The 19,836-nt window shown below is 41.0% G+C and overlaps 1 pseudogene; it reads right to left on the bottom strand.

Annotated features, from left to right (window-relative positions):
• Window positions 1-536: 536 nt before the first annotated feature.
• LOC113310351 lies at window positions 537-3,101 on the bottom strand (annotated as a pseudogene).
• Between the last annotated feature and the right edge of the window lie 16,735 nt (window positions 3,102-19,836).

A 19,836-nucleotide genomic window follows, 5' to 3' on the forward strand; every position in this document is an offset into this window, starting at 1 on the left:
GGAGTGGCTCCTCGATGTTTTTTGTGGTTGGCGCATTTAAGATTGGCGCTGAAAAACGCTATTGTTAATAGCGCTGAACGCCATTCTTTTTAGCGCTTGACTTACGCTATTTTGATTAGCGTTCAGCGCCATTCATATTGGCGTTTCTTGTCCTCTACTGCGCCAATCTTATTGGCGTTCAGCGCTATTCTTATTGGCGTTTAGATGGATTCCACGAACACTTCCACCAAACCATGAAACGTTGCTTGGATTTTCTGTGGAAAACCCCAACTTGGAAGCCACTAGACTTGACATTCCATGAATTTTCCACAATTGGAATAGGTTGGATTCCACCATAAGACTTGCTCTAACAAGAGTCTGGGGCGTATTGAGAAATGGATTCTCAGAAGGGCCTTCGATGATGAAGAGCATCCTTACCTTCCAAAGGTTCAGCAAAATCTTGTCCACTTCAGTCTCTTCTTTCCTTCCAAAGGAGTTTTCTGCACGTACCCACACTAACAGCTGATTTAGTAGCTAATACAGAACCAGAGCTATTAAGCCAATAAGATCAAAGATAAAATATTAACCAAGAAAATAAGTAAAAACCCATCTCAAAAAAACAAGCAATTAGTCCCACATAGTCATAAAATGAATAAAACAAAGAAACTGTTAGTAGCATCATAGGGCTTTTAGGAAGAAGCAGCAGTAAAACTTTGCCAGCGAGACTCAGAATTTTTCATAATAGCACAACAAAGTTAATGATGTGAGTCTGAAATTTCCAACAAGTTGTGTCATAGCAATAGGTAAGAAAGCAGGTTCACAACAGCTCCAAATAATCTCACGCCATCTCAAAATCTGAACCGCTTCATTTCAGATCCCCAATGAACTTCTCATACTCGGCCTCAACACCAGAAGATGTCTGCTCGGCAGATGAAACAGGTGGTGGCACTGGTGGATTTGAGGCCCAAGGATCAGCAGCCATGTTTTGTGAGTGGTCACCCACTGAATGTGATACAGGAGGAGGAGGTACAACATAATAATATGGGTAATTTGGTGGTGGTGGTGGTGGTGGGGTATGAGGGATTTGGAGGCATTCCATACGTACTAGAAGGTGCAGGTTGAGTATTTTGGGATTGCACAACAGGGGGGAAGCTCTGTTGTCCTTCGCTAGGTGTACTATGAGTGTGTTGGAGGATATGGTGCACCATAAGGTGGCATAGACTGACCTTGCACAGAATTGTACATATTTGCACCAGGAGGGGGTGGGGCATAGAGAGCACAAGGAGGAGGTGGCCCCCAAGGAACTGGTGCCACCATGTAGGCACTATGGGGTGGATTAGGAAGAGGCCCACCAGATGTGAATTGCTGAGAAGCATATCCTCCAATAGCCTGATCTTGACCAGGGTAAGCAGGCATCTTGTGAGTTGGAGGTTCAGATGCCACTGCAGGCGGAGGAGGTTTACCAGCAACCCTAACAGCTATCACTCTCCCCTCTAGAGGGTAGCCATTCATACTAGCTATAGCTTGATTTGCCTATGCAATATCAGAATACTTCACAAAACCATAACCTTTGCTTACATTTGTTGCCCGATCCTTGATAACCTTAGCCATCACAATATCGCCAAAGGGTTGAAACAAACGAATCATCATCAAGATTTGGTGGCAAATACCCAATGTATTGTATCATCATAATCCTTCCCGGTCTTTGGCTCCATTTGTCATCAAACCTGGTTGCGTTGCAGACCCAATACCACCACCTCCAGAGTTGTTACCACTTGCACAAGGAGGAACACTACCCGAACGATTAGACCCAGCCCCGAGAAGAGCCACTGATAAATTTGGCTTGGTCATTGATTCAGGACCACTACCACCCAATTCCGCCAGAAAATTTTGGTATTCAGCATCCATTTTCTTTCCAGTAGTGCCTTCCATGGGACAATCGATGGTAGGATGACCTCCATCCCCACATACTTCACAAAGAACATCTCTCTTAAAAGTTGAGGTACGAGCAGGACAAGCATACTGACGATGACCAGGTTCACCACACAACCTACAATACTCTTCATCCCTTATGGTTCCATTCAAAGCAGCAAGTTCTCTCAACTGCTGCCTCTTATGCTCATTGAGTACCTCATTGACTGGCTGCAGCAACTTTTCCACCATCCTTGCAGCAGCCTCAAGTGCATCCCGAGTCTCAGCTTCAACCAACACATGTAAATCTTCATTCTCAGCAGGATCGGGTTTCAAATCACGTTTCTGTTGTAACCTTCCTTCTTTAATCAAACACTTACCACGAATAACAATCTTTGCACCAGTCTCCTTTTCCATTCTCTTCTGTGTGTTTCCCCTTGGACCAATGATAAGACCAATGAAATTTGTACCCTGGATACTCCTTCATAGGTATATACAACTTCTTTTAAAGCTTAGGAGGATGATAATCAGCTGGAGGTTTAAACGCAGGGTTTCGTTTAATAAGCTGACTGATAATATCAGACCGTTCTTTCGTCAATCGTTCCCGATTACGATATTCTCTAGTGTTAATTCTAACACCCATGTTGTCGTAAATAGGTTCAGGTGAACGAGCACCTTCAGGACGGTCATCTAATGGTAATCCAGATAATAAAATTCTACTAATTTCTAATAATCGTATATTAAGAGCTTGAACTTCTGGATCAAGATCCATAGTACCTGTAAATTCCTTCATGAAATCTGGTAGTTGAATTACTGGTTTAGCATCATCATCTGCCCAGCGATATTTCTTCTTTCGAGTTCCAGAATCAGCGTTTTCAGATTCAGTCGGTGGATCCCATCTACTCCCACGTTTCCTTCTACTGTTTGTTTCTTCTTCACCGCCGCCGCCTGAACCATCTTTCTCGCTATTACTACTATTACCACCGCCGTTTTGAGATACCAATTGTTGGTCTTCTTCTCGATTTTCTGTTTCGGGATTTGGAATTGATTCTGTAGCTAGGGTTTCTAGAGCAGGATGATGATGATCTAATTGATTTGAGGTAGCAGAAGATGAAATTAGGGTTTCAGAATCCATCAGAAGATTTGGTTTGGGGAAGGGAGAAAGTGAAAAGGCTAAAGCCTCTTATTCTAAATACAAATCCTCTCCTGCTGCTCCGTCTTACTATCGAGATCCAGTAAAACTTCCATAATTTAATAGTCTCGCACCAAAAAAAAATTATTATTTTAACGAAGTTATTACTTTATTGAGTTAAAATTTAATTTATCCAAATTTAGTTGGGACCAGAAAATTTTATTATTTCAGCGAAATAATTAATCTATCGAAGTTCTATTATAAGTGGTTTTGAGTAAAAAAATTCTTTTTCCTTTTAAAGGGAATGCCAAAGTATCACTCACAGCATATGTCAAAAAAAAACTTGTTTGACATACCATGTGGCATGGAAAACGAGTTGCGCCATTATGGAAAACCACTAAGCGACAGAGTTTCTAACGAACGAGATAGATAATATAAGCATTATCATGAGTGTCACTCGATATTAACTATATCCCAACGGTCGACTTTCTAACGCTATAAATACTGCATCGTCTCTTCTTCCCCTTCACACCTTCCCTTCCCATCTGTTCTCTTCTCTTCTGTAGTTTAACAAAATTTTCTTGAGTGAGAAAAGAAAAAGAAACAGAAAACTCAAAGGATCTACTAGTACCCAGCCAGTGGATCAAGTTATGTTGTGGATAAAGAATATGAGTTTTTTTTTTGGACAATCAACATATTTCAATTCATTTAAATCAAAATAGTGATTACGTCTTCGCTTACAAGAATGACAAAACACATGAAAATAAGAGATCATCAAAACCCTAATACAAATAAGGACATCAATTACAAGTAGATCGCTAAGAGAAAGAGCGATAAACAACAAAGATATCCAAAACAACTTTATGTATAAGGGAAAGATGATGGTATATCTGGAAATATATTCCAACCATTTAATATGATTGTATTCTTCTTCCATAAGAGATGCTCCTAAAACAAATGAGTACTTTGCCCATAAAATTGTTGATCCACATGAACACGGATGCGCGATATCGTGATAAATCGTCGATGATTTTGAATCGAGAATATCAAGCCACGAACCATCTATTAAAATTTGAAGAACTCGCCCCACAACGACGAAGAAAAATCGCCCCAAGACGACGAAGAAATATGTTAAAGACACCAAAAATGATGTAAAAACATCTTATTCTATTACCTACTATCAAAAACTTTAAAAGGAAAAGAATCCTTGTTCAGATCAGGTCCAAAAGGACCAAATCTGAGCAAAATGGCTCTTGAGTTCTTTCTTTTTTTTGAGAAAGGGAAGATGAAGAGAGAGAAGATAAGAATAGAGAGAGAAGAATATGAGTTTCAAAATGTTAAACAATTATCCGGTGGTGGTGTGCTCCCTAATCACATAACTGGCCATCCGGAGCGAGTTAATTCAGTGTTTCTAAGAGGTGGATGGTCTGAGTTCCATACGGTGTTTGGGTTACTTCCTCCTACTGTTCAAGAGAGAGTCCAAAGATATCCTTGGCGACATTTATATCATATACAACCTAGAAACCACAAGACTCAAATAATTCAAGTTATATTCGAACGATGGTGGAAGACTACAAACACGTTCTTTTCCAAAGATTTTGAATGTGATAAGTTAGTTTTTTTGTTGTAATTAAAAATTTAGATTATGTTTTTTGTTTTACAAAATTCAACAAACTCTAATTATGAATATGTTGTTAAATAGGAGTTACACCGTTATATTTGTACATGTTAACGGGAATTCCATATGAAGGAGACTTACTTGCATTTAACAGACTAAATTGGGTATCAGAAGATATATGGAGAGTAAGACTTCCCTTATACTCAAATGATGTATAAGGAAATAATGCATATAGACAAATAAAAGCAAATGGATCAAAAGTGGTTGGGTTGAAAAGTTTTTTGCAACGTTATGCTAGGAAAATGAATGACAACATGTTAGGAAATAATCAATATTTGTTCCCTGCGCATTATGAGGAGCTCGAACGTCTGTTTATGTTGTGGACAATAAACCAATATTTGCTTCCAAATGATAGCTCAGTGGTGTTAGAGTTTCTTGACTAGGGGTCTCTGAAAACACTGGGGGTACCAAAATACATCACCAACTTTTTCGTATGCAATCTATATGGACAAACTCAACACAACTCCGAAAGTAAAAACTCAATCAAGGAAAGTGTCTAGAGTTATATCTCTATCTCTCTTGTGATTAAAACGTTTACAAAATTGAATCTGTGAACCTAATTACAAAGAGAGTTCTTGGACGGTACCAAAGACCAATATCCAAGGATCAATCAAGTCGTATCCAACAAAACTAGGACGGACATATCTACTCTGATTGATCAATGCACAACCTGTGATATTTCAAATATAAAGATAAACAATATAACGCGGAAAAAAAAATAACACAGACACCAGAAATTTTGTTAACGAGGAAACGGCAAATGCAGAAAAACCTCGGGACCTAGTCCAGATTGAACACCAAACTGTATTAAGCCGTTACAGACACTAGCCTACTACCAATTAACTTCGGTATGAAATGTAGTTGAGCCCTAAAAGTAAATCCACCGATCAAGGTACAGTCGCGCTCCTTACGCATCTTGAATCCCAGCAGGACTCTGCACAATTGATTCCCTTAGATGATATCACACCAACTAGGGGTTGTTTCAACTCAATTGAAGACTTCAAACCAAATCTGTCTCCCATAGATTAAGCTTATAATTGATTTTATGATTTACGATCGAAACGGATGATTAGATCAAACATAGCATCAAGGTGATGTAAATCGATAGCAATTTGACAAAAGTCTAGCTATCCTCAAAATGCGGACTTATGCAACCCGAAGTGAAGCCTAGATTATTATTCACATCACAAGTATAAAACTTGCGGAATCACAAAGTTTTATACGAAGAGAACTTTGTGATTTCTATATATCTTGTTCAAGTGATAATCAATAATCGAACAAGATCAGGATACACAAGTTATCAAGATAAAATATAATTGTACCTGGCTTCACGAATTCCAATGAAGTCTTTGATAGTCGCTAAACCCTAAAAGGGTTTCTGGAGAGGACAACTCTAGATACAACTAGGACACACCTGTAGATGGGGAAAAACGATTTGCTGGTTTTTTAAGGAATTAAGGAGACGACCGTACGGAGGAGACTCCTCGAACCGAGCGAAATGTTAAACCTCATACAGATGCACCGCTGCAAAAGGGGTGCTTTAGATTCGAGAGATCAATCTATAGTACTCCGGCCTAAATCAAGACAATGACCGTTCCAGAGTAAATTCGGTCACAAGAGAGGATGGATTAATCTGTAGGAGGGAAGCTGTGAAATGTGTGGAATCAATAGTAACAAAGATTGTGGGTGTGTGTATTCTGAATATGATAAGCTCTGAATGATTGAAATTTTTCAATTGAGAGTAGTTGCTCAATTGATGAGTTGATGATCTCGTGTTGTCAGTTTGACGTGAGATTGATGATGATTCAATCATGATTCAGAGACTTATTTATATTGCTGGAATTGTAGACACCATGATTCCATGAAGTGTGACAGTTGATGGAATCAAGGAGTGGGGAAGTGGAGATCGTGTTTGAAACCAGTTTCTCAACGTGTGGAGACTTGGTCGATTTTCCACCCACTACCTCGTGAATTCCTTCAACTGATTGCACGACTTGCTCACATTCCATCGTGTGTTTGAACACACGTGCCTTAGACCGCCATACCAAAACCCTAAGTGATATCCCCCCAAGTGACACGATTGACATCTCGTGGTTTGTTAATCAATTGATGACTTCGTGGTTTGATGGGACGATGAGTCCATGTAGTTGTTGAGTTGAACATGATGTTCTGAAACTCATGAATTGAACATGTCATGAGACAGAGGTATAGTTCTTATGATGAAGTGAGCAAGTATTGCTCATTCGATGGATCGTTGAATATTGATTGTTGAACCAATATTCCTTGGTTTGAGAAAATATTTATCATCTGAGCAAGTGTTTCTCATGTGATGAATTGTTGAATATTTGATCGTCTGAGCAAGTGTTGCTCATCTGATGGATTATTGGCAGCGTGACCAAAATATTAATTAAAATACTGGTTGTTGAACCGAGCATAATTAATAAGATTAATGATCATGAGGTCTTCGTAAAATTATTAAGGTTGGAATCTGAAATGATGATCCTTGGATTCAGAAACCCTAATTTGATCAATTGATGATCAATTCATGGTTCGTCAGAATTTTAACCATGGGACGAAGGAGGGAGCGACTACAAGGGACCGTGGATCAACCATGTAGTTTCCATATGCTCACGTGAGAAAATACAAAGAACTCCTGAAGAGTTGACGATTTGTTGGTGAAAGAATGATCAAATGCTGGTTTAATCATTTATTCGAAAATGCTCGTCTGAGCCTTAGGTGAGAAAACCTAATTAATTATGACGAGACGAGGGACCGACCATGGACTCATGAAACCGGTCCTGGGTTGTCACGTGACCGCCTGACGATCACTTCATGAAAATCCAAAGTGTTTGGAAGAGTTTTGGACCTAATACGAGCAATTGTGCAAATTAGGTCAAAACTGTGAAAATTGATGGGACCGGCTTCCATGAGCCAAAGAGCCAATCTTGGTCAGTCAAGATAGCGTGCTCATGTCCCCAAGGTGTCCGCGTCTCATTCCTGAGAATTTTGCTAATTTCTGGCCTGCAATTGAGCATCCGTTCGAGAAAATATGCCAAAATTAGGGTTTCGACGAAACTGAGGAAAACACCATGAGATGATGAAAAATTATTATAAAATAAGGAATGAGGAGGCGTGAGACCGCCGTGGTCAAGGCATGGTCGTCCGGTCGTGACCACGGTCCCGTGGTGCCTTTTCCTTAATTTTATAATATTTTGATGATTTTATGAAAAATTCATGAATTTTGAGAAATTTGATGAATTTAGGGAGTTTCCATGAATTGAAGGAGTTTTCATGAGTTCAGGGAAGCAAAAATATTAAAATAATAAAAAACAAGGGCTTGTGGGACCGTGGAAGGCATGGCCGGCCGGCTAGGGCCCGGTCCCACGAGTTTTCCTAATTTTTTAATATTTTTAGGTATTTTGATGATTTGAGGGAATTTTTCCTAATTTGAGAGAAATACCATGAAATCAAGGATTTTGATGAATTCAAGGAAAGCTAATAATAAAATAATAAAACAAAGGGGCGTGTGGGACCGTGGAAGGCATGGCCGGCCGGCTAGGGCCCGGTCCCATTAGCTTTCCTATTTTTTTAATATTTTTAGGTATTTTGATGATTTGAGGGAATTTTTCCTAATTTGAGAGAAATACCTTGAAATCAAGGAAAACTAATAATAAAATAATAAAACAAAGGGGTGTGTGGGACCGGCTAGGGCATGGCCGGCCGGCCAAGGCCCGGTCCCACAAGTTTTCATAATTTATTTTATTTTATTATTATTTGATGATTTGTGCAAAATACCATGAAATCAAGGAGTTTTTTCATGAAATTAGAGAAATAATAATAATAATAATAATAATAATAATAATAAAATAATAAGGAACCGTGGGTGTGGGGCCGGTTGGGACCAAGGCATGGCCGGTTGGCCAATGGTCACGCCCCACACTCCTTTCCTTAATTTTATATTATTTTTATGGATTTATGGAAGTACCATGAAACCGAGGAGTTTCCTCAGACGAAGGAGATTTGATAAAATGAGAGAATTTTCATCAAATCATGGAAAATAATAAAAATGCATTAAAAATATAAAACTGGCGTGGGATTGACCACGACACGGTCGGTCGGTCGTGTGTCCGTGCTCCCAGCACCCTGGTCAATATTTTTAATTATTTATTATTTTCTTCTCTATTTTGCATAGGTTCATCGTTTCGTTGTATTTTTGAAATACTCGTTCGTGCGGTGACTGTTAGTGTATCATCGTTGAATACACCTTCACCATTTGAATCGGGGCTTACTTAGAGGTAGCTCAGACGCCCGGTTGTTGATTATTTATTACTAATTGTGGAATTCAGTGGAGAATAATTCACAAAACTGAGTAATAAGATGTTTATTATTAATTCATAGGATCAGCTGAGGATTCGACTACGAATTCAGAATAATAAAGTGAGCATTACCATTCCATGGGATCGTAGATTCGACCATAGAATCGAGTAATTAAGGTTTATCTATTACCATTTATGAGACCAGTTGTGGATTCGATCATGAAATCGGAGTAATGAGATAATATAGTTATTGCTATTCTATGAGATCAAGCTGTGGATTCGATCATAGAATCAGAACAATTGTTATTGTCATTCCATGGGACCAGTCGTGGATTCGACCATGGAATAGCGATTGTAATTAGGAATAATTAACTTTGTGGCTCTATACTAGCAGAGCAAGCAAGCTCTAGGAGCATTAATCATCCTGATATGAGCTTGTCGGTAAGTCATATCCTTTATATAGTCAGGGTAAACTCGTTGTTTGTTCCTGAAGACGTTATCGCTCTATACTAGCAGAGCAAGCTGTCTAGGAGCCGTCCATCACGTGATGCTATATAGAAATAATCACTGAAAGTATTCAGTATTCATGAGATATGCCGTTGTCCAGTCGTGAGACTACATATCTACATGTACTCTGAGAGAAAGTACTCTCCGTTGAGAATTCGATGAGAGACCCGTGTCTCGATACTCACGTCTGATTGCTGAATCAGAGCTTCGTATAATTATGAGTTTACGAATTTAGCCTTTGTCGAAAATCCACCATCTACATTAAGTCCCCTGCTTACTGAGGAAAGCTGTGTTCCTCAGTCAGCATTAAATGGTGATTTTCCGGCCATAAATAATAATACCAGTAATTGAACTTAGTCGTAAGTTGAGACGTTACCGGATTTAGAGAGCATGAGCAAACCACGACTTGATGAAGGCTTCAATGTCATGATTGGAGCGTCGTTTGATGAGCATAAATTGGTGTTGAACCGCTGGTTTGGAACGAGTCCGTGGTCGGTTAGGATTCGCGGGTCGGGCCCAATAAGGAAATCCTTAGAAAATTAGGTTTTGGAAATAAAATTGATATAAAAGGGATTAATCCTTTTTTTTTTTATTTCTCACACACCATCTCTCCATCACCCTTCACGCCAGCAGGGAGAAGACCGCGGGCGCCGCCGCGCCGTCCGTCGCCGCCGGCCAATTCCGGCCGACAGGTACGTGTTTTTTTTTTTTTGCTGATGTTTATGATCCTCATGAGTTGTTCATGCTTTGATCATGATGAAGTTATATACATGTGTATATTAGTGTGAGTTTTATGAAAAACCCTCGTTTTTGAAAACGTATGTTCGTTCGATCGTTAGTTTTGAAAACTAACTATAATCCCTGATTTAGGAGAGATTTTTTTTTATATATGAACCTAGGTCAGTGATAAAACTTAGTTATGAGTTTCATGTGTACCAAGGTTTTATCATAAAAGAAGTGAATTTTCATGAAATCGGAATAATCCTTCGTTTTAAAGACAAATAACGATGACACGAAGGAAAATATGTATGATGAACTTGTGTCCAGTGATAAAATTTTGCTTATGAGCTTTCATGTAAATACAAAACTTTATCATATGTATGAGATGTGAGCTTTCACAATATTTTTTGAAATAAACCTTCGTTTTAAAGACAAATAACGACGATACGAAGGAAAAATAATTTTTTTTATATATATATGCAGTGACATATATTGTAAAATATGATGATATTTTATTTATGAATTTTTTTCATTAGATAAAATTCTTGAGAATTTATGTATGCAAGTTGCATTAATTGCTGTTTTTTCGAAAAATCAGAAACGTGGGTTTTGAGGAACCTTCGAAGATAGACAATATATTTATGATGAAATATTTTATTGTTGTAAACTTCATAGGTCAGTTTGTGAATGTTCACATTATGAAAATTGTGTCCGTGATTTTATGAAAAATCAGTTTCGAAATTAATAAAGTTTCGTTCGTTTTTTGCAGTTTTCGAAGAGACGAACGATTTTGAGGTGTTAACTCTAGTATTACTATCACTATTGTTAGTGGAAGTATAAAAGGTAAGAGTTAAGAGTTACCATTTTTTCTGATGTTGGTTTGTTTACATGGTAGTAATCTTTGATCTTCCGGTTCCAGAAAATGTCGACCAACATAACAAATTACGATTACTGGTATTCCTCTTCTTCCTCTGGCTCTTCTGATGAGGATTCCGACGCTCCTGTAGCGAAATCGAAGGCTAGGGTTACCCAGGAAGGGGCGAAGCCTAATGTTCCTTTGGGTAAGCGAAGAGTCTCTTTTGCTGAACTCGAAAAGAAAAGAGCTGAAGACAAAAAGGAGGATGCCCGTCAACGTGAAAAAGATCGCACCGGCGTAAGAGACAGAGGGTTGAGGAGAAGCGTCAATTCTTGGATGGGGTGCCTTCTGATTCTGATGCTGATGCTGAAGGAGAGATCACATGGGAACCATCCGAGCGTTACATTAAGCCTGATCGATATGAAAGAGAGCATCGGAGGACGATGAAGAAAATTGAAGCTGAAGCTGCGCAGAAGATAATTCGGATTCAGATGATGATGTTATCTTCCGTCCACCGGACTTCACCAATGATCCTGACAGTGACTCTGAAGAAGATGATTCCGAGAAGGAGTGACGATGAAGCTGACAATTCGGATGAGTCCGACGAGTAGTTTTACTTCCATCTTCTTGTAGATGGTAGAGCATTCCCTTTTTAGTCTTCATAGTGGATATCTTTCTTTTGACTGTTTAAAGACTTTACTTCAATTAGACTTTTCTTCTGAATGATGAACATTTTGTTAACGTCGATTTCTCTATCCATGACATGGACCAATGTCCATATATCCAAATTCATCATGACTTGTCGATTTCATGAGAAGTAACATAACACGGCTGAGAATTCATGACGTGTACAAGGCCGCGTGGCCTATCCTTTGACCCGTGATGTTCAGTCCCCAGTGTGTTATTTTCCTCCGTGTCTTTGGTATCGATCTTGAAGCCTAGGGTTTCATTGAAACTCGTAATGAGTTGACTATGACTATCGCCTATATATATATCTTCAAGACTCCAAATCTATGATCCACGCAAATATTTCTTCCTTGAGTCAGTTTCATCGTGCAGAGAAGTTTTGATCCTACCCTCTTGCCGTCATGTCGAGCAATAGCATTTCTTCTCAAGATGATCTTCAGTCGAAGCGTGAAATAGCAACGTCTATCTCAGTAAGTTGTACTTCTTCTTCTTTTCTCCTTTCTTGTCTCTGTTCAATCGAGATTGTTGATCACAAGAGAATGATTTGTCGTAGGACTGTAAGAAGAATGCTACTCCTCATAATGCAAGGCCTAAGCGGACTGTTAGAGCTCCTGCCCGGTATGGATCGGCTCGTGCTGAAGCTGGATCGTCTGTAAGTAAACCTATGACTCTTGAGATTGTACTGAGTCCCGGGATTAACACCTCCTTCGTTTCATCGTAGGCGGATGTCCGTGTCGTCGTCGATGCTAGACGAAGAAAGAGTGGAAAGTCCGTGTGTGGTTGAGGTTGAGGAAAGCAGTAACCAGGCATGTGAAGATTCTGTAGGATCCGTGGAGACCGGAGACGGTGTCCATGCTCGTGAATACCCAACCGCTGGACTTTTATTCGAAGCCCCATTGATTAATACCTTCCCAGACAATGAAATGGTCGGCGGATTCGTGGTTCCCAAATGTCATGTATCTCTGTACACCAAGATCTGGAAGAAGTATGGTCACATTGCCACCACAGAAGTGTGGAAAGGTTTTCTTCCAACCCTTTTAACCACGGTAGCGGGGTTATTGCCGATCATCGAGGAAATGAATCAGATGCACTTGCGAGACGTCAAAAACCATGAGCTGCACCAATGGGATGAAATGATCTCGAATTGTGAGATATTGCGATTCAATGTAAGCTGGCTCCGTCGTCGTCTTGAGATAATCAAGGTTCATAAGGCAGCAGAGGCTGCTGATGCAATTTCCATGAATGCAGCTTTACTGGATGAGGAGAGGATACTGGCTCTGGAGTCCAAGGGTTGAGAAAGCAGTCGAAGACTTGAAGGCAAAGACCAAGATTTTTCAGAAGAAGCTTGACGAGGCTTCTTACAGGGATTATCCGTTGCTGATGGTTTGCTCTGAGTGAGCATTTGTTGTTGTTTTTTGAGTAAATCTGAGTTTCTAGTTAGGTGAAACAGTTGATCATGGTATGAACGAATTTTGCTCATTTATGAAATGTTTAATGAACAAAGGAGCATTCGTATGCTCTTTGGAGGAATGAAATTACATTTTTGAAAATGCTTGAAATGATGAAGAGGTAGTTTGTTTCATGGATCAGGCATAATAAGCTTTGAGCCATTTGCCATTGATGATGTTTCCTTCCTTTCCTCCATTGATTGCTAAAATTTTGTAGTATCCGCTAGACACTGCTTTGATAACAACATATGGCCCTTCCCATTTAGGAGAGAACTTAGGAGCGGACATGTCTTGTTGAATGTGCTTTGCCGTCTTTAATACCAAATCTCCTACTTGAAATGTTCGAGGTCTTACCATTTTGTTGTAGGCTCTGGAGATCCTCTGTTTGTAAGCTTCCACATATTTTTCCACCTTGGTCTCCTTGATTCCAGCATATCTAGCTCAGCGATTCTTGATCTGGAGATTTCGGCCTCATCCCATTGTACACCACTGGATGCTGCAATCCTGGCTGAGGGAACTTTGATTTCTGCTGGAAGTATGGCATCGGCTCCATAGACAAGGGAATATGGCGAAGTACCGATCGAGCTCCTTGGTGCAGTTCTGTAAGCCCATAGAGCCATGGGTAATTGCTCATGCCATGATCGAGGATTGTCATGAATCGTCCGACTGATAATCCTGACCAAAGTCTTGTTGGTACTTTCTGCTTGACCATTTCCTTGTGGATAGTAAGGCGTGGAGAAGATTTGTTTGATCCCATATTTATTGAGCAGCTTCTCAACATCTTGATTGGCAAAAGGAGTTCCGTTATCTGTGATGATATGCTTAGGAACTCCGAATCTGCATATTATGTGCTCTTTGATGAAGGCGGCAATCGTAACTCCAGTGGTGCTTCGAAGAGGAATAGCTTCGACCCACTTGGTGAAGTACTCTGTCGCAGTGATGATGTATTCATGTTGTTTTGAAGATGCTGGATTGATCTTCCCAATGATATCTAGTCCCCAGCTGTAGAAAGGCCACGGACTATTCACAGAATTCAATGGGAGACAAGGAGTGTGGATGAGATTACCATGAGTTTGGCATTGGTGACACTCTGAACGTGTGCGGGCATCATCTTCCTGGTTGGCCAATAATATTTCTCATGAATTTGAAGAAATAGTTTTTCTTTCCTTGATGTTCTCCATCATGTACTTCCTTCAGGATTGTAGGGATTTCATGTTCGGCTAAGCACCTTAGTAAATTTCCACCAAAGCTTTTGCGGTATAAGATCCCATCGAGATGGACAAATCTCTTAGCTTTCTGAATGAGTTTGACTGCTTGCTTCTTTTCCAGTGGTAGTTCGTTGTCCCGGAGGTATTTGATGTAAGGCTCCCTCCAGTCCCCAGTGTGGTGGATCGTCAAAACCTCAAGTGATGAGGAGGTGTTTGGCAATCAGGACAAGATCCTTGTAAAGCTCGATTGAGTCTCCATGGATGGCCAGTAGTACCCCATTCTTTGAAGCTTTCTGTAAAGTGTTACCACTAACGTTTGCCCACAGACTTCCTCATGTATGCGCTTGAGCTGTTCTTCCGCTTCGTCGCTCCCAAGACATCGTGATAGAGATCCATCAGGGTTTCGATAGTATACCCTCCATGAAGCAAGAAGTAGTTTTTCAATTCCTTGAGGCTGACTTGGCCTTCTGAAATAGAGCTGCTCAATTCATGAATGATGGGTGCTCGCCAATCGTTCGCTGGAATGTCTTCGATCTGAGTGAGCCAAGTTGATGATACCGTACGTCTCTGTACAGTGATCGTTTTCTGTGCTCCTTCGAATTGCAGCTTGGAGGCGAGAGTTGCTAGGCAATCACATGCCTGTTGTTAGTCCGTCCAGTATGGACGATCGTTGCGTCAGCAAAATAGGTCAACAGTCGCTGAGCTTCGGTTCTGAATGGAGCAAGTGTGATTTCTTTGAGAGAATACGTTCCATTCATCTGGTTGACCAATAATTTTGAATCTCCCCTTATCTCGAGGTGTGTTGCTCCTGCTTGCTTGGCCAAGGATAATCCTAATAGGAAGGCTTCATATTCCGCTGAGTTGTTGGTGCAGTGGAAATCCAACTTGAACGAATGTGAGAAAACTTCACCAGATGGAGACACCAGCACTATGACCGCTCCTACGGTGTCACTACTAGGAGTGGCAGATCCATCAAAGTATAGAAGCCATGTTTCTTCCTTGGTGACCAAGATGTCTGGGAATTCGCCGGGCACTTCTTCATGTATTATTGTTGTGTATTCCCCTGGAAAAGCGGAGAGCAAGTCTGCGACCGCTTGACCTTTGATGGCTTTAGTTGGCGTGCAAGCTATGTCAAATTCTGACATCTGGAGTAGCCACTTCGATGGTATTCTTATCAAGGCTGGCTTTGATAGCAAGAAATTTATGGGATCAGCTTTGGAGATGAGTACGACCCTGTTAGATAGTAAGTAATGTCTAAACTTCTGGATTGCATGTACCAATACCAGGCATGCTCTTTAGGCCTTTGGATATCGGAGTTGAGCATCTCTCATTGTGCGGCTGAAGTAGTAAATCGGTCGTTCGACGCCTTCGTCGTCTTCCTGAGCGAGGAGTGCGCCAATGAAGACGTCAATGGAGGCTGTGTAAAGAATCAGGGGTCGTCCCTGCACTGGATACCTCATGACGGCCGGTGACAATAATATCTATTGTATTTTATGGAAAGCTTCTTGTTGAACAGCTGTCCAGGTGAAGCTTGTTCCTTTCTTCAGCAAAGGCGTGAACGAAGCAATGAGTTGAGCTAATCCGGGAATGAAGCCTCGAATATAATTTTCCTTTCCCATAAAGCTCTGTAGTTCCTTCACGGTACGTGGAGGAGGCATGATGGTAATAGATTTTTCCTTGTCGGGGTCGACTTTGATCCCTTCAGCCGTGACCAGGAATCCTAAGAATTTTCCGGAAGAAACTCCGAATGCACACTTTAAAGGATTCATTTTTAATTTGTATCCTCTGCACCTTTCAAACACCTGCCTTAGAACTTCGAGATGAGATGCTCGAGTCTTCGATTTTATCACCACATCATCAACATAGTCTTCTACTTGCTTGTGCATCATGTTGTGGAATATGGCAGTCATGGCTCGTTGATAGGTGGCACCAGCATTCTTTAATCCAAAGGGCATCACGGTGTAGTGAAAATTCCCAATGGGAGTACGGAACGCAGTTTTGTTAGCGTCATGTTCATACATCTTGATCTGGTTGTACCCACTATAGCCGTCCATGAATGAGAACATACCGTGACCACTGGTTGCATCGACGAGCATGTCAATGTTGGGTAGAGGAAAATCATCCTTCGGACAACATTTATTCAAGTTCCTGAAGTCGACACAACATCTGATTTGACCATTTTTTTTCGTAACAGGTACCACATTTGCTAGCCACGTTGGATGAAGTATAGGTTTGATGAACCCTGCTGCCAACAGTTTCTGGATTTCGACCTTGATTTGCTCCTCGACTTCGTGTCTAAATTGTCTGGGCGGTTGTTTGACAACTTTGGAACTAGGGACGATATGCAGGTGATGGGTGACGAGTTTGTCATCCAGACCCGACATTTCTTCGTACGTCCAGGCGAAGACATCTTGATATTCTTTTAATAATTTCACCAGCTCGGTCCGCTCCTCTGGTGATAGCGCTGAACTGATCAGGATTGGCCTTGGATCGTCTTCAACCCCAATGTTGATTGTTTCAAGATCGTCAGTGGTAGAGTCAGTGCCGTCCTGTAGTTGTTGTGGGGCATCTTGGACTTCTTCAAGTGATTGCTCACTCTGACATGATTCTTCATGGTGGGGAGACTTTTCATCGTTCTCCCCGATTAATTGCTAATCTTTCCGCCGACGATAAATGATTATCCCTTCTACGTCTCGATCGGTCGTGAAGTTTGTCCCTGGAGTTGAGACTTGATCATTATGGCGTTTAGTCGGTGTAGTAGGTGACTTGATCACTTTAGCAGTTGAGGATGGCGGATCGTTATCAGCCTTCTCGATAGTCTTCCAACTTGGAAGTGGAGTCCTGTGAATCCTGCTTGGAGGTCCCGGGATGCCTTTTTGAGATTCAAGGAACTCAGTATCATAGACGGGAGCATAAGAAGATGATGAAGCCGGAATGCGAACGATCTTGTTGTCGAGCAGGGCCTTCATGCATTGATGGTATGTTGAAGGAACCACATTATTATCATGGAGCCATGGGCGTCCCAGTATTATATGGTAGTCAGGTTCTTGCTCGATCACATGAAACTTCGCTTTCGATCGAATCGGTCCCACCCTCAAATCTATGTATGCATATCCATATGTATGGCTTTGACTTCCTTCAAATCCTGTCATTAGGATGATATAGCGAACGATTTTACCTTGTGGGAACCTGGCCATCCTGAGAGTCTTCATGGTGACAATGTTGGTAGAAGCACCGGTGTCAACAAGAGCTCTTTTAAATTTGGTGCCTTTGGTGAAACCAGTGACATACAATGCTCGATTGTGTCCTTCATCCGTCATACGATCTTCTTATCCAAAAGAGATGTTGCCGATCGAATGCTCAGGCACTAGGGAGACTTCTTCAACTGATGGTGTTGGTGGCCCTATTTGCACGCTGGATGATATCTGGTTGAGTGCTGAAAATGTGTCTGTGCGCTGATCCCTGGAGAAGTGCAGGAGTTCACATAGATTTTCGATCAAATGTGTGACCTCTTGTTCCACTGGCTTCTCGTATGTGGTGAAGCTGTTGATTCGAGGGTCAGATGACGCTTCAGTCCCCGGTGTTGAGACTTCTACCGCCTAACTCGGATGTTAATTTGATGAGAAAGTCGAGGATGTGGTTTATCGTCTCCTTCATCAGGTCCATGTTCCTGGTATGGACCTCTAGGATTTGAGTCAACTCTGCCAAAGTCGGGACCCCTCTGCCTTCCATGCCGCCAGGTGTAACATGAGGAATGTTGCCGTTTGAAATATTCTGATCTGAATTAGTTGAATTAGTCCTAAGACCAACCATCTTGTGAGATTGTGAGATTGCAACCGAGAGAATGATCTCTCACTGTGGTCGCCAATCTGTAGATGGGGAAAAACGATTTGCTGGTTTTTAAGGAATTGAGGAGACGACCGTACGGAGGAGACTCCTCGAACCGAGCGAAATGTTAAACCTCACATAGATGCACCGCTGCAAAGGGGGTGCTTTATATTCGAGAGATCAATCTGTAGTACTCCGGCCTAAATCAAGACAATGATCGTTCCAGAGTACATTCGGTCACAAGAGAAGATGGGTTGATCTGTAGGAGGGAAGTTGAGAAATGTGTGGAATCAATGGTAATCAAAGATTCTGGGTGTGTGAATTCCGAATACGATAAGCTCTGAGTGATTGAAATTGCTCAATTGAGAGTAGTTGCTCAATTGATGAGTTGATGATATCGTGTTGTCAGTTTGACGTGAGATTGATGATACTGATGATGATGATTCAATCATGATTCAGAGACTTATTTATATTGCTGGAATTGTAGACACCATGATTCCATGAAGTGTGACAGTTGATGGAATCAAGGAGTGGGGAAGTGGAGATCGTGTTTGAACCAGTTTCTCAACGTGTGGAAACTTGGTCGATTTTCCACCCACTACCTCGTGAATTCCTTCAACTGATTGCACGAGTTGATCACATTCCATCGTGTGTTTGAACACACGTGCCGTAGATCGCCAGACCAAAACTCTAAGTGATACCCCCCCAAGTGACATGATTGACGTCTCGTGGTTTGTTAGTCAATTGATGACTTCGTGGTTTGATGGGACGATGAGTCCATGTAGTCGTTGAGTTGAATATGATGTTCTGAAACTCATGAACTGAACATGTCATGAGACAGAGGTATAATTCTTATGATGAAGTGAGCAAGTATTGCTCATTCGATGGATCGTTGAATATTGATTGTTGAACCAATATTCCTTGGTTTGAGCAAATATTCATCATCTGAGCAAGTGTTGCTCATGTGATGAATTGTTGAATATTTGATCGTCTGAGCAAGTGTTGCTCATCTAATGGATTATTGGCAGCGTACCAAAAATATTAATTAGAATACTGGTCGTTGAACCGAGCATAATTAATAAATTAATGACCATGAGGGTCGTCATAAAATTATTAAGGTTAGAATCTGGAATGATGATCCTTGGATTCAGAAACCCTAATTTGATCAATTGATGATCAATTCATGGTTCGTCAGAATTTCAACCATGGGACGAAGGAGGGAGCGACTACATGGGACCGTGGATCAACCATGTAGTGTCCATATGCTCACGTGAGCAAATACGAAAACTCCTGAAGAGTTGACGATTTGTTGGTGAAAGAATGATTAAATGCTGGTTTAATCATTTATTCGAAAATGCTCGTCTGAGCCTTAGGTGAAAACCTAATTAATTATGACGAGGCGAGGGACCGACCATGGAGTCATGAAACCGGCCCTGGGTTGTCCCGTGACCGCCTGACGATCACTTCATGAAAATCCAAAGTGTTTGGGAGAGTTTTGGACCTAATACGAGCAATTGTGCAAATTAGGTCAAAACTGTGAAAATTGATGGGACCGGCTTCCGTGAG

Source organism: Papaver somniferum, chromosome 9, assembly GCF_003573695.1.
Source record: "Papaver somniferum cultivar HN1 chromosome 9, ASM357369v1, whole genome shotgun sequence".
Lineage (NCBI taxonomy): Eukaryota > Viridiplantae > Streptophyta > Magnoliopsida > Ranunculales > Papaveraceae > Papaver > Papaver somniferum.